Source organism: Heloderma suspectum, chromosome 4 (assembly GCF_057233095.1).
Source record: "Heloderma suspectum isolate Gila_16-S chromosome 4, 16-S_ref, whole genome shotgun sequence".
Lineage (NCBI taxonomy): Eukaryota > Metazoa > Chordata > Lepidosauria > Squamata > Helodermatidae > Heloderma > Heloderma suspectum.
The window spans coordinates 21,424,992-21,438,288 of NC_139461.1; positions in this window are offsets into that span (position 1 = coordinate 21,424,992).

Consider the following 13,297-nt stretch of genomic DNA (forward strand, 5'->3'; position numbering starts at 1 on the left):
GCAGAAAAAAATGGCTGGGTGGGTGGGCTACAGTGGCAGGCAGTGGGGGCCCATTTGCAGCACTATCCCAAGGGCCCACTGGAGTCTGGCGCCGGACCTGGCCCTAAAACAGGGGTGGGGAAGCTTTTTCTTTCTGTCACAGGCCGCATTCCTGCAGGGGTGATCTGTCAGGAGATGCACACTGGTCAGTAGGTGGGGATGAAGTCTAGATGTGGTTAAGACCAGAGCCAAAAGTGCGTTTGGCCACCTCCACTTCTCTCTGCCCCCCTCCAACAGCAGTCTGCCAAGGGCAAGGACAGATCACTTTTGACAGAGGTCTGGACTGATTGCTTGCAGAGAGCCTTTGAAATTAGGCTGAGGGCTTTGTGAAATTAGCCAAAGGTTGCCCACTCCTGCCCTAAAGAGGCCCTCTGGGACACAGCTGGAAACAGACAACCTTTCAGAAGACTGAAGACTTTATAAAGCCTAACATTAATTGAAATACTTGGTGTGTGTGTGTGTGTGTGTTTGTTTAAGATCTGTAGGACTGATAATATGACATATTTCTGAGGGGGGGAAAGGGAGTTCCCCCTTACTGTCTGAGATGATCTGATTTTTTTCTATTTCATCACCATCAAAGCTTGTTCAAACTTCCACACTGTAGGAGAGTTTCTGTTGTGGCCTTGCATATTAATAGATGTCCAGCCCTTTAAAACAGTGCTTCTTATAGACTTTGACGAATAGAACCCCAGTCAATGTATTTTGAAAATTACAGAAAACAGGATAAATGGAGATAAAAACCATTTCCCACTTATGAAGGCCTCCTGTTCATCTGGCTAAGGGCAGCTAGCCCAGAAATTCCTGGGAGTCTGTTGCAAGGAAAAAAGAAACTTCTCTTATTAGAGAGAGAGAGAGAGAGAGAGAGAGAGAGAGAGCGCTTGCCTGAAATTACAAATCCAAACGTCTTGAAGATGAAAGAGCCTTGGTTAATTTTAGACAGAGCTCTCCTATTTTGGTTGTGAACTGGAAGCAGAGAAAAGTAAAATGTTTACTCAGAGAACAAGAGAGCTGGGGCACATGGCCTAAATACAGCTCTCTGCCGTCATTTGTTTTACCATATAAGATATGGTTCATTCCAGAGCAGCAGTATATATTTACAGTAGTGTCTGAACTATGGTAATACTCCCCAGGGCAATATATTATCCATCTACAGGATGGTATATAATCTGTTAAATTACAATGCACTGCAGGACTGCCACTTTACTGGGACAGAACCCAGGGCCCAATGGTAGCAAATGGCACAGATGCCACTGCTTAACAGGAAAGGTCCTAACTCAGTGGCAGAGCACACACTTTGCATGCAAAAGGTCCTGGGTTCAATACCTGGCATCTGTAGTTAGGCTGGGAAAGACTCCTGTCTGAAGTCCTGGAGAGTATACAATACAAGTTGGTGTAGATCAGCCTTCACCAACCTGGTGCCCTCCAGATGTTTTAGACTTCCATCAGCCTGAGCCAGCATGGACAATGCTCAGGAATGCTAGGATTTTTAGTCTAAAACATCTCAAGGGCACTGTGTTGGGAAAGGATGGTGTAGACACAGTGCCAGCTCCAAGTTTCTGGAGGCCCTTGGGCAAGACATTCTCAGTGGCCCCTCTCCTTCTCAGTGAATCTGTCTTCTCACTGCCATTGTCACCAGCTCCTCATACTCTTCCTTATCATTGCTCCCACTTGCTTGTTTGACCGCCAGAGAGCCAGTGAGCAAGTAGGCAGTGGCATCTACTACTATTCTTTCTCATCACCATTGTTGTCTGGGCCAGATCAAGAGGCAGGTGCACGAGAAGACCGCAGTGCTGAAGAGGAGGAGCAAGTCTAGGGGCCTCTTGTCGTTGGGCCCCTGTATGGTGCCCAACCATGCCTACCCTTGACATCGACCCCATGTAGACAATACTGTGTAGTCAATGGACTGACTTGCCCCAAGCTAGCTTCCAAAGCACCTATCCTGCAATGAGATGTCTGTGCAAAATGGTAGTCCAGTCCTACAACAATTGGAATCTTGAAAATGCAGGGAAAAGGGCTCAGAATGTTTTACCTATGAAGCTACCTTATACCAAGTCAGTTTTCTGATCCATGCAGGCCAGTACTGCTTATTTTGGCAATGGATTTTTAAGATCTCAGACAGGGGACTTTTCTAGCCTTGCCAGGAACAGGACATCTCTGGGATTGAATCTTGGCAAAGCACATACTCTACCACTGTGCCATGCCCCCCCCCCCAAATTACAAGGCAGCAAGCCTACTCAGCACAGCCAGCCATAGGATTTGATTCCCAGAACCCACTCCATGAGAAAGCACCTGCAGTGCATACTGGAGTGAGTACATAACACACTGAGCCACACCATCACTTCCATCTCTTAGCCTTGCAAAAATTAACTGCATTTACTTCAAGGTAGCTCAATCCCTCCCTAAGTTCACCACTGCCTTGAGTGGTCCTTGATCTTCAGGTTGAACTGGTGGCCAGGACTAGAGCCATTCACCAATACTACCTGGTGAATAGGATTCACCCTGCAGGGCCCCAAGTAGGTCAAGACCCACGGCAGACCCTTGTCAGACCCTTTCCTAAGTCTCAAAGTTGGATATGATGCTTGCAGGTAAGTTTACGTGGCATGTCCGACATGTATGGAAAGAAAATACCTTACCCTTTCCCCCTACATTGGTCTTTTGTTGTTCCTGTTTTAGCATTCTGAAACAGCATCCTCCACTGCTGAGCCCCATTCATGTAACCAATCAAATCACCTTCCTGATTTAGCTCATGTTATTCAACTTTAAATTGATATCAGCAGCAAGGTGGAACCCTGCCGGGGACTCCTGCAGTGCAAGAGGAGATATAGGAGACATAGGAGACAAAGGAGACAAAGGCAAAGAGGTAAGTGGGCTGAAGTAAGCCCAGGGGGCTGTTCTTTCCCTTTGAGTGGCTGTGAGCTCACCAGGTGCTCCTGAGAGCTCCAATTGAATTCAGGATGTGTGGCCTGAGTACTCCCAGCAGCTGTGTGAGCAGGAAGCTTCAATCTGTTTCCTGCCTCTCAGCTGAGCAGAGGAAGCTGCTCCAGCTAGTCTAGGGACTATAGAAGCAAGCAAGCTCCCAGAGAGTGAGCGATCAGAGCGAGCAGACAGGGAGAGCAAACAGGAGTTGGCCAGGGGAGTTGCAGTGGCAGAGGAGACAAAGGAAACAAAGGAAATAAAGGAGACAAAGGCAAAGAGTGGGACTCTGTTTTTAACTTCCAGTGAGTAGAGGACCAGGCACAGGCTACTCTAGAACAATCAGAAAGCTAGACACAAAAAGGAAAAGAGACTATGGAAGGACAAGAGTCTTCAGTGGTGGTGACCTGCAAGGTGTGTGCAATGTTTGTTTTCTTGCCTACAGCAACAACATGGCTTACAGTTGCAACAAGTGTAAGTTTATCACATTGCTAGAAGAAAAAGTAAGAGGACTGGAGCAGCGACTGTTGACCCTCCAGAGAATAAGAGAATACAAAGAGTTCTTGGACAGAACGGTGGAACTACAGCAGCAAAGTGGAGACCAGAAGCTTGACGAGCAACAGCAGGCTGAGGCAGAAGAGGGAAATGCCGAGGTGAGGAAAAATGCAGTAGAGGTCGATACTCCTTGGAAAAGAGTGACAGTTAGGAGCAGAAGAACTAGAAGTCACTCTGCACCAGTGGAAGCAGTGGAGCTATGGAACCATTTCCAGGTACTTGAGGATGAGACTGGAGGACAGGATGCAGAGGAAGAATTACAGGGGAACCTGCATGAGAGTGAGCATAGCCAGTGTTTCCAGGAAGCATGATGTAGTAGTAATGGGGGACTTCAATTTCCCTGATATTTGTTGGGAGACAATTTCTGCAAAACATGGCCCCTCCAGGAAATTCCTGACTTGCGTGACAGATAACTTCCTCCTACAAAAGTAGAGGAAGGAACTAGAGGATCGGCTATCCTTGACTTGATCCTAACCAACAGGGATGATTTAGTGGATAAAGTAGCAGTTACAGGAATTCTGAGGGAAAGCGACCATGTTATACTTGAGTTATTGGCTCTAAAGAAAGCAAAATTCAAGTATAGCCAAATGCATACCCTGGATTTTAATAAATTCAGAACAATGATAAGTGAGGTCCCATGGCAAGTGACTCCAATGAGAAAAGGAGTCCAAGATGGGTGGGAGTTTTTTAAAAAGGAAATTCTAAAGGCACAACTACAAACAATTCCAAAAAGAAGAAAAGGTGGAAGACAACAGAAGAAGCCAATGTGGCTTTACAAAAAGCTTAGAGATGACTTGAAAACAAAAAAAGCACACATATGGGAAGTGGAAGGAAAGCCAAGCAACAAAGGAAGAGTATAGGCAGGTAGCACAGAATTGCAGGGATGGTGTCAGGAAGGGTAAAGCTGAGAACGACCTGAGGTTAGTGAGGGATGCTAAAAGCAACAAAAAGGCTTTCTTCAGATACATGCATAGTAAAAGGCAGAGGAAAGAAATGGTGGTTCAACTATTAAATAAGGATGGCAAAATGATAACAGGTGACAAAGAAAAGGCAGAAGTGCTCAATTCCTACTTTGGCTCAGTCTTCTCCCAAAAGAGGGTCTATGACCCCCCCTGGCAAAGGTGAAGTACAGGCTGAAGGGGCAGGATTGCAGCTTGCGATCAATAGGCATATGGTCAAGGAACACCTCATTACTTTGAATGAGTTCAAATCTCCAGGGCCAGATGCACTGCATCCTAGAGTAATAAAGGAACTGGCAGAAGAACTCTCAGAACCACTGTCTATTATCTGTGAGAAATCGTGGAGGACAGGTGAAGTGCCAGATGACTGGAGGAGGGCTAATGTTGTCCCTATCTTCAAAAAGGGTAAAAAGGAGGAACCTGGGAACTACAGACCAGTCAGTCAGACATCAATCCTTGGGAAAATTGTGGAGCAGATGATCAAGCAATCTATCTGTAAGCACCTTGAAAGCAATGCAGTGCTTACTCGAAACCAACATGGATTTGTCAAGAACAAATCCTGCCAGATGAATCTGATCTCATGTTTTGATCAGGTAAACTCCCTTGTGGACTGTGGGAATGCTGTGGCCATAATATACCTCAACTTCAGCAAAGCTTTTGACAAAGTGCCCCATGATATCCTGATGAGCAAATGAGCTCAAAATGGGCTATATGAAACAGTGATCAGGTGGATCCACAGTTGGCTACAGAATCGGACTGCTTATCAATGGGATCTTCTCAAACTGGAGAGAGGTAACAAGTGGGGTACCACAGGGCTCAGTCCTGGGCCCAGTTCTCTTCAACATTTTTATAAATGACTTGGAGGAGGAGGTGCAGGGAATGCTGATCAAATTTGCAGATGACACAACATTGGGTGGGATAGCTAATACTTGGGAAGACAGAAACAAATTTAAAAGTGATCTTGATAAACTGGAGTGCTGGGTAGAAAACAACAGAATGAAAGTTAATAGGGATAAATGCCAAGTTCTGCACCCAGGAAAAAGAAACCAAATGCACAGTTACAAGTCGGGGGATACTTGGCACAACAACATTACAAGCGAGAAGGATTTTGGAATTGTTGTAGATCACAAGCTGAACATGAGTCAACAATGTGATGTGGCTGCAAAAAAGGCAAATGCTCTTTTGGGCTGCATTCATAGAAGCATAGCTTCCAAATCCCGGGAAGTACTAGTTCTCCTCAACTCAGCACTGGTTAGGCCTCATCTGGAGTCCTGTGTCCAGTTCTGGGCACCACACTTTAAGAAGGATGCAGACCAGACAAGCTGGAGAGGGTTCAGAGGAGGGCAACAAAGATGATCAAGGGACTGGAAACAAAGCCCTATGAGGAGAGACTGAAAGAACTGGGCATGTTTGTTTAGCCTTGAGAAGAGAAGACTGAGGGGAGATAGGATAGCTCTCTTCAAGAACTTGAAAGGTTGTCACAGAGAGGAAGGCCAGGATCTCTTCTCAATCATCCCAGAATGCAGGACATGGAATAATGGGCTCAAGTGACAGGAAGCCAGATTCCAGGTGAACATCCAGAAAAACTTCCTGACTGTTAGAGCAATATGACAATGGAACCAATTACCCAGGGAAGTAGTGGGCTCTCCCACACTGGAGGCATTCAAGATGACGCTGGACAACCATATGTCAGGGATGCTCTGACTTAAGATTCCTGCACTGAGCAAGGGGTTGGACTCAACAGTCTCATAGGCCCCTTTCCAGCTGTACTATTCTATGATTCTAAGCCACCAGTTAGTAAAATAAACCAGATGGCACAGACATAAACCAAACCATGGACTAATGAAGAAGGCATGGGCAAAACAATGAGATTTACTAACCCAGCCTTCCCCAAACAGGTGTTCTTCAGGTATGCTGGACTGCATCCATCTGGCTGGGGGATGCTGGAAATTGTAGTCCAACACATCTGGAGAGCATCAGGTTGGGGAAGGCTGCACTAACCAATATCATAGGGACATTTCAATTGTCGGTGTGGGGTGTGGGAGAGAGAGATTCTTGCTGATCACCATTACTCAGCATTAAATGGTGCAAAGCATACCATCCTATTAACTGAAATCAATAGGAAATTACCATACATTGATTTTGTAGGTAGTAAATGAACAATGATATCAAACAACTTGTTTCCAATATTGCATACAAAAAAGGCAAACGGTACAATCTGCTGAAAATTGGGGCCAAACTATAATTTATTTTTTATTCTAAAATTTCAACAGAAGACTAAAGAAATTGAAAATGTGGCTACATAGATTTGAAAATATCAATTTCAAATCATACATATGAAGTGTGTGTGTGTGTGTGTGTGTGTGTGTATGAATGAACAGATTTCTAAGAACTATACACACATTCAACAAAAAGCAGACCAAATATCCAAATAACTTTTGTTCCATGTCTAGTGGTTGCCACAATGTCTCTTTAATAAAGGTTTGTCTAAGTCAGCTAATTCTGGGAGGTGTAACTTAGCTAATGCTTTTTTTAAGGATATGTTTTGGCAATGCCCAGTAGTTATGCTGTTTTGGGAGGTGGTCATTATATGGATAAATTTTGTATTAGAACACTCCTTAAAATTTACTGATGTACATGGTCTTTAAAATTATCTACCTGCTTTCTAGAAGTTAATGTATGGTCAGTGCAAATGTATTCTCTGCGCCCTTTTGACAGCTAAAAGACTGAGAAGACAAAATTGTAAGGTCTTCAGTCCATTGCACTGTAGGAGGTGAGTGCTTATCTCTCCTCCTATAATGCAATGGATTTAAGACTTTACAGTGCTTTCAATCACTACGCTATTTGCATTCCCCCTTTTTTTTGCTGTTTTATCTTACGTAAATATTTACGTAAGATAAGTCATAGGGATGGGGGAGAATTTCTCCCCAAAACTTTGGGGGGCCGAGCGCCAACGCATTCGGTCCTCCGAAGGTTGTTCGGGGAGAACTTCCCCCCCCTGCCCCCCGCCCCCCCCGGGATGGGACTTACCTTTCACGAATGTCTCTCCCGGCAGCGGGTCCCGGCGGTGGTTCGGCAGGTCTTCGTCAGGGGCGGGGGCGGCAAATAGCGTTGCCCTTATTTTCGCCGTAGTCTACGTAAATCTTTATGTAGACTACAGGGACCAAATAAGGAACGCGAATGGCGGCTCCCTATGGGGGCCGCCATTTGTGTACGCGCTTTTTTTTTTTTTAAGTCACCCGTGATAGGCTACGTGACGATTAATGTAGCTTATCACGGCTGACTTTGCAAATCTAGCCATGATAGGCTACGTTAATCATTACGTAGCCTATCACAGGGGCGTTTTTTTTTTAACTTTTTATTTCGCGGCCGGGCGAGGCGAGGTGCCTCCTCCCCGGCCTGAATTTCAGCCGGGCAAGGCGGGAAGCCTCTCCCCCGGCCTGAATTTCGGCTGGGCAAGGAGGGAAGCCTCCCCCCCTGGCCTGAACTTCGGGGGGAGCAGCGAAGCGCCTCCCCCCCACCGCGAAGTAAGCTGCGAGACCAGGTAAGTGACTTTCGTGCACCCCTAATAAGTCGGCAAAAAATAGGGAACGCAAATGGCGGCCGCTGTAGCTGCCGCCATTTGCGTACGCTGCGTGTTTTGTTTTTTGACGTTAGCCATGATAGGCTACGTAAATTCTTATGTAGCCTATCACGACTGTCTAGCTGAATGCAAATGGCGGCTGCTACGGCAGCCGCCATTTGTGTCCGCACCAGGCCGTCCGCGGATTCGAGGATTCCACGGGGATTCCACGGGGAGGGACGGAGCAAAGGTAAGTGAGTTTCGTACATCCCTACCTCAGAATCCTCCTACCTTTCACCCACTCTGTAACACTGTATTAACTCTATCTTACTTGGGTCATGTTTAACAATGCAAGCATATACGTTAATATAACTAGTAGTGTACTGGCAAATTCAGAAGTGCCGGGTCCCTTTGTGGCAGTCACAGCCACGCCCCCACACAGCCACGCCCCCTTCTAAGATTATTCCACCTTGTAAGTGATACAGCCTTCAACTGGGATCCAAAAACAGTGCAGCTGAGAGTAAGGCAGTGGCATTTCAATTGGATGTCTGAGAAAAAATGCAGGGGTTAAAATCTTTTTCACTCACTCACCCACTCACCCACCCACACACAAACATTTTAGGTTTTCAAAATATGGCACTCTATGGAAGCTTCACCCTCTCAACTCAGCCCTCATGGACAGATACCTTCTCATTTAAATAGCCCCCTTGCACCCTCCCTTAGAGCCCCAACATGACCCATTAGCCTTCCCTAAGCTCCTTCATTATATCTCCCCCCTCCAACAGAAATGTCCACACACCCAGCTGGATTGAACTATACACACACACACACACACACACACACACACACTGGTGTAGTGGTAAATTTGGAAATGCAGGAGCTCATTGTGACAGTCTCCAAGGGCAGTCCAAAAATTTCAGGCAGCTGTGTTGATCCATATCAACAAACCAGTTCTAGGAGTTCTCATCTCCACCAGGAGCACGTCTTTGGTCCAGCTAATAGGTCTTAACTGCCCACTCCAGACCAAGTCATCCCAAATACTTTGCATTCCAACATGGAACAATATATTGTTGCTTGGAAAATTCATTCTCTCCACAGCTACAGTGAGGATCGCAGCTAAGCTCAGAGGGAACAGGGAATTCTGAGGGTGGTGGCAGATGACATCAGAGTCCCTGCTAATGAAAAAGTGCTGGGGCTACGATGTCCCTGCGAGCCCTGCCTCCACTACACCACTGAATATAACAAGCATATGTTACAGTGGGCTAAGGTCCACATGAAACGAGGGTGATGTCCATATGCAACACTTGGACCATAGGTTCTTGATCCCAATATAAGGGCATTATTATACAATCCCTTTCCTAATGATATCCAAGGAATTTGCTTTATTCACTGCCTTGGCACACTGAGTTGACATTTTCACTGAGCTTGACTCAAGAATGTTGCAATGTGGGAATTACTAGGAAGGGGATTGAAAAGGGTTTCCCCATAACCAAACTGCAATAATAAATTGTTGGAGTGCCTCCAGATCTCTGGAATGCATTGCCATTGGGGAATGCCTTAGCCACTTCTGGAATGTGTTGGCCACTTCTGGAATGAGTTGACACCAGGCCCTACCATTGCAGGCTTTTAGGAAGTCCCCGAAGACTCATTTGTTTTCTCTGCCCTTCTCTTGATTATGTTTGATCATACTGGGTTGTAGCTGCAGTTGTGTTGTAGGTTTTTGTCTTATGCTGGGTTTTATTGTTGTTGTTTTGCTGTTTTTACTACCGCAACAGTTTTTCTTTTGTGAATTTTATTGTTGTATGCTGCCTTGAGAGGACTTCTGCCCTGAAATGTGGCGTAAAAATATTTTAAATAAAGAACTAAGTAATATTGCATTGGGGGGGGGGGGAATCCACAATAGAGAGGTCATTTATATTTCCTCAGCTTGTGCTCATGATCCAAACTCTACAGCATGGGTGCAGAACCTGTTTTCATCCAAGGGTCAAATCCAGTTTGGGAGAAGCTTTCAGAGGCTGCATTCCAATGGTGAGGGGGGCTAAAGTCAAAAGGGGCAGGGCTAAAATTCCCCAAATACCAGCATATTTTAGCTTACAGCTCCTACTGCCAGTAACTAAGCATTTCAATCTTTTAGAATGGGGGACAAAACTGTGTAAAAGCCAGGAAGCTATTAAGTAGGGTGGAGGCAAGAGCGGTGTGTGTGGCCTTCCAAGGAACCCAGGATGGCTGGATTTGGCCTCTGGCCCAAGGTTCTGTCCCTGCTCTACAGTGCACATGGAAATCTTCCAGAGTTCTCCATTCACTTCCATGGTGTAGGTATGCTTTGGGCAGAAGCTGATATCAATAAAACCCCACAGTCTTGGACAAATCTGCGGTGGAATTTTGCAATGCACCAGAAGACACACACTCTTCAACACGAAGCCAAAGTATTCAATTAGGAAAGCAACAGCTGAATGCTGCGGAGATCAGTATTTGTTAATTGCTGATGTGTTGCATTTGTCATGCCAGGGCATGAGCCCCCAAAAGCTTGGTGAGCTAATATATGATCCCTTATCAAAGTAAGTGGATTAGCTGGCAGCTGGAATTTCCAGAGAAGGGGATTTGAAGTCTACATCACTGCAGTTCTCCTGTATAAGAGGGAAGGGAAGCACTTTTCAATTCTCTAGGAATCTAAGATGCCATCTAAAGATGTGCCTTGCTTGCTGTTTTGGAAAGCACAGCCTACAGTATGGGAACAGCGTCTATGACATATGTCTATTTTTCTCCTTCCCCCTCCCGTCTCTGTTTTCTCCACACTATTGTGCTGTCTTTCTTCTACATCACGGATGTGTAACCTCAGGCCCGGGGGCCAAATCTGCCCCTCTGGGGGGCCATATCCAGCATTCTGGGCTTCCCCAGAACCCCACCCCTTCACTTGACCCCTCCCCTTCCCCCACCCCTTCTTCTGGCCCCTCCCCTTTTCTCTTAACCACCAATCATTTGGCTGTTTCCTGACTATTGTGCTATTGTGCAGTTTCCCCCCACCCCCATTCCAAACAGTCAAAATCCACCCCACCCCACCCCCGCCAAGGTGTACTTACTGGCAATAAGAACTTCAGGCCAAAATATGGTGTGTGTGTGTGTGTGTGTGTGTGTTTGGCCCCTTTGTCGCCAACTCAGCTCACCACTGGATAGCAGTCCCTGAAAAGTTTTCTGAAACTGAATTTGGCCCTCGGGCTGAAAGAGGTTCCCCAACCTTGTTCTATGTGCTACCCTCCCTGTCTTTTTAAACAAGCTTAACCATTGCCCTTCTCAAAAGTGGTTGCTGGTATGACCCGTCCTATGCTGGACCTGGAGTGGACTACTTGTTTTGTCCCACCAGTTGCAGACCAATGACTGGCTTCCTTTATACCTTGAGTCTTTGTTACTTGCACAATGCCCATCACGGTGTCCAATTTATGGACTACTCTCAGTTAGGGGTGGGGGAGAAATTCATTCGTTTCACATTGTCATCAGAACTTACCTCATTTTGCAGTTCCAAACCAATGCATGAACCAGAATGCAGTTATATTTTGACATTCACACTTCTCTGAATTTTGCAATTGAGTTCTCCAATCCAAAATTACGTACACAAATGCATAGATTAGGGGGAAATGCACACAAAAATGTATATCTTCATTAAAATAAGGTTAAAAGGGCATTATACGAAGAAAATGGATTGGACAAATGTGTATATGTTGCAAAATTGCATTAAAATGCATATATTAGGAGAAATGTGCACAAAATTGCTTATCTATTCTCATGCAAACTTATAAATATCTCAAAGTTTAAATGAACAGAACTTAAGACTGAAAAAAAGAGGAAAGGAGAGAAATCAAAATTGACAGATTCATCCATCCCTGTTGTTCTTCAGTCATTCAGTTGTGTCCAACTCTTCGTGACCCCATGGACCATAGCACGCAAGGCCTTCCTGTCCTGCGCTCTCTCCCGGAGCGTGCTCAAGTTCATATTCATTGCATCAGTGATGCTATCTAGCCATCTCATCCTCTGCCGTCCCCTTCTCCTTTTGCCTTCAGTCTTTCCCAGCATCAGGGTCTTTTCCAGGGAGTTTTCTCTTCGCATTAGGTGGCCAAAATATTGGAGCTTCAGCTTCAGTATCTGTCCTTCCAATGAGCACTCAGGGTTGATTTCCTTTAGGATGGACTGATTTGACCTCCTTGCAGTCCAGGGGACTCGTAAGAGTCTTCTCCAGCACCACAGTTCGAAAGCATCAATTCTTCGGCGCTCAGCCTTCCTTATAGTCCAGCTCTCACAGCCCTACATTACTACTGGGAAAACCATAGCTTTGATTAGACGGACCTTTGTCGGCAAGGTGATGTCTCTGCTTCTTACTATGCTGTCTAGGTTGGCCATAGCTGTCCTCCCAAGGAGCAAGCGTCTTTGAATTTCATGGCTACAGTCACCGTCTGCGGTGATCTTGGAGCCCAAGAAAGTAAAATCTGTCACTGCTTCCATTTCTTCCCCTTCTATATGCCAGGAAGTGATGGGGCCAGATGCCATGATCTTCGTTTTTTTAATGTTGAGTTTCAAACCAGCTTTTGCACTCTCCTCTTTCACCCTCAACAAGAGGCTCTTTAGATCCTCTTCACTTTCTGCCATTAGGGTGGTATCGTCTGCATATCGGAGGTTGTTGATAATTCTCCCAGCAATCTTAATTCCGACCTGTGATTCATCCAACCCGGCATTTCTCATGAAGTACTCTGCATATAAGTTAAATAAGCAGGGTGACAATATGCAGCCTTGTCGTACTCCTTTCCCAATTTTGAACCAATCGGTTGTTCCATGTCTGGTTCTTACTGTTGCTTCTTGACCCTCGTACAGGTTTCTCAGGAGACAGGTAAGGTGGTCTGGTACTCCCATCACTTTAAGAATTTGCCACAGTTTGTTGTGATCCACACAATCAAAGGCTTTAGCGTAGTCAATGAAGCAGAAATAGACGTTTTTCTGGAATTCTCTTGCTTTCTCCATGATGCAGCGAATGTTGGCGATTTGATCTCTAGTTCCTCTGCCTCTTCTAAACCCAGCTTGTACTTCCGGTAGTTCTCAGTTCGCATACTGCTGAAGCCTAGCTTGTAGGATTTTGAGCATCACCTTGCTGGCATGTGAAATGAGCACAATGGTGCGGTAGTTTGAACACTCTTTGGCGTTGCCCTTCTTTGGAATTGGAATGTAAACTGACCTTTTCCAGTCTTGTGGCCACTGTTGAGTGTTCCAGATTTGTTGGCATATT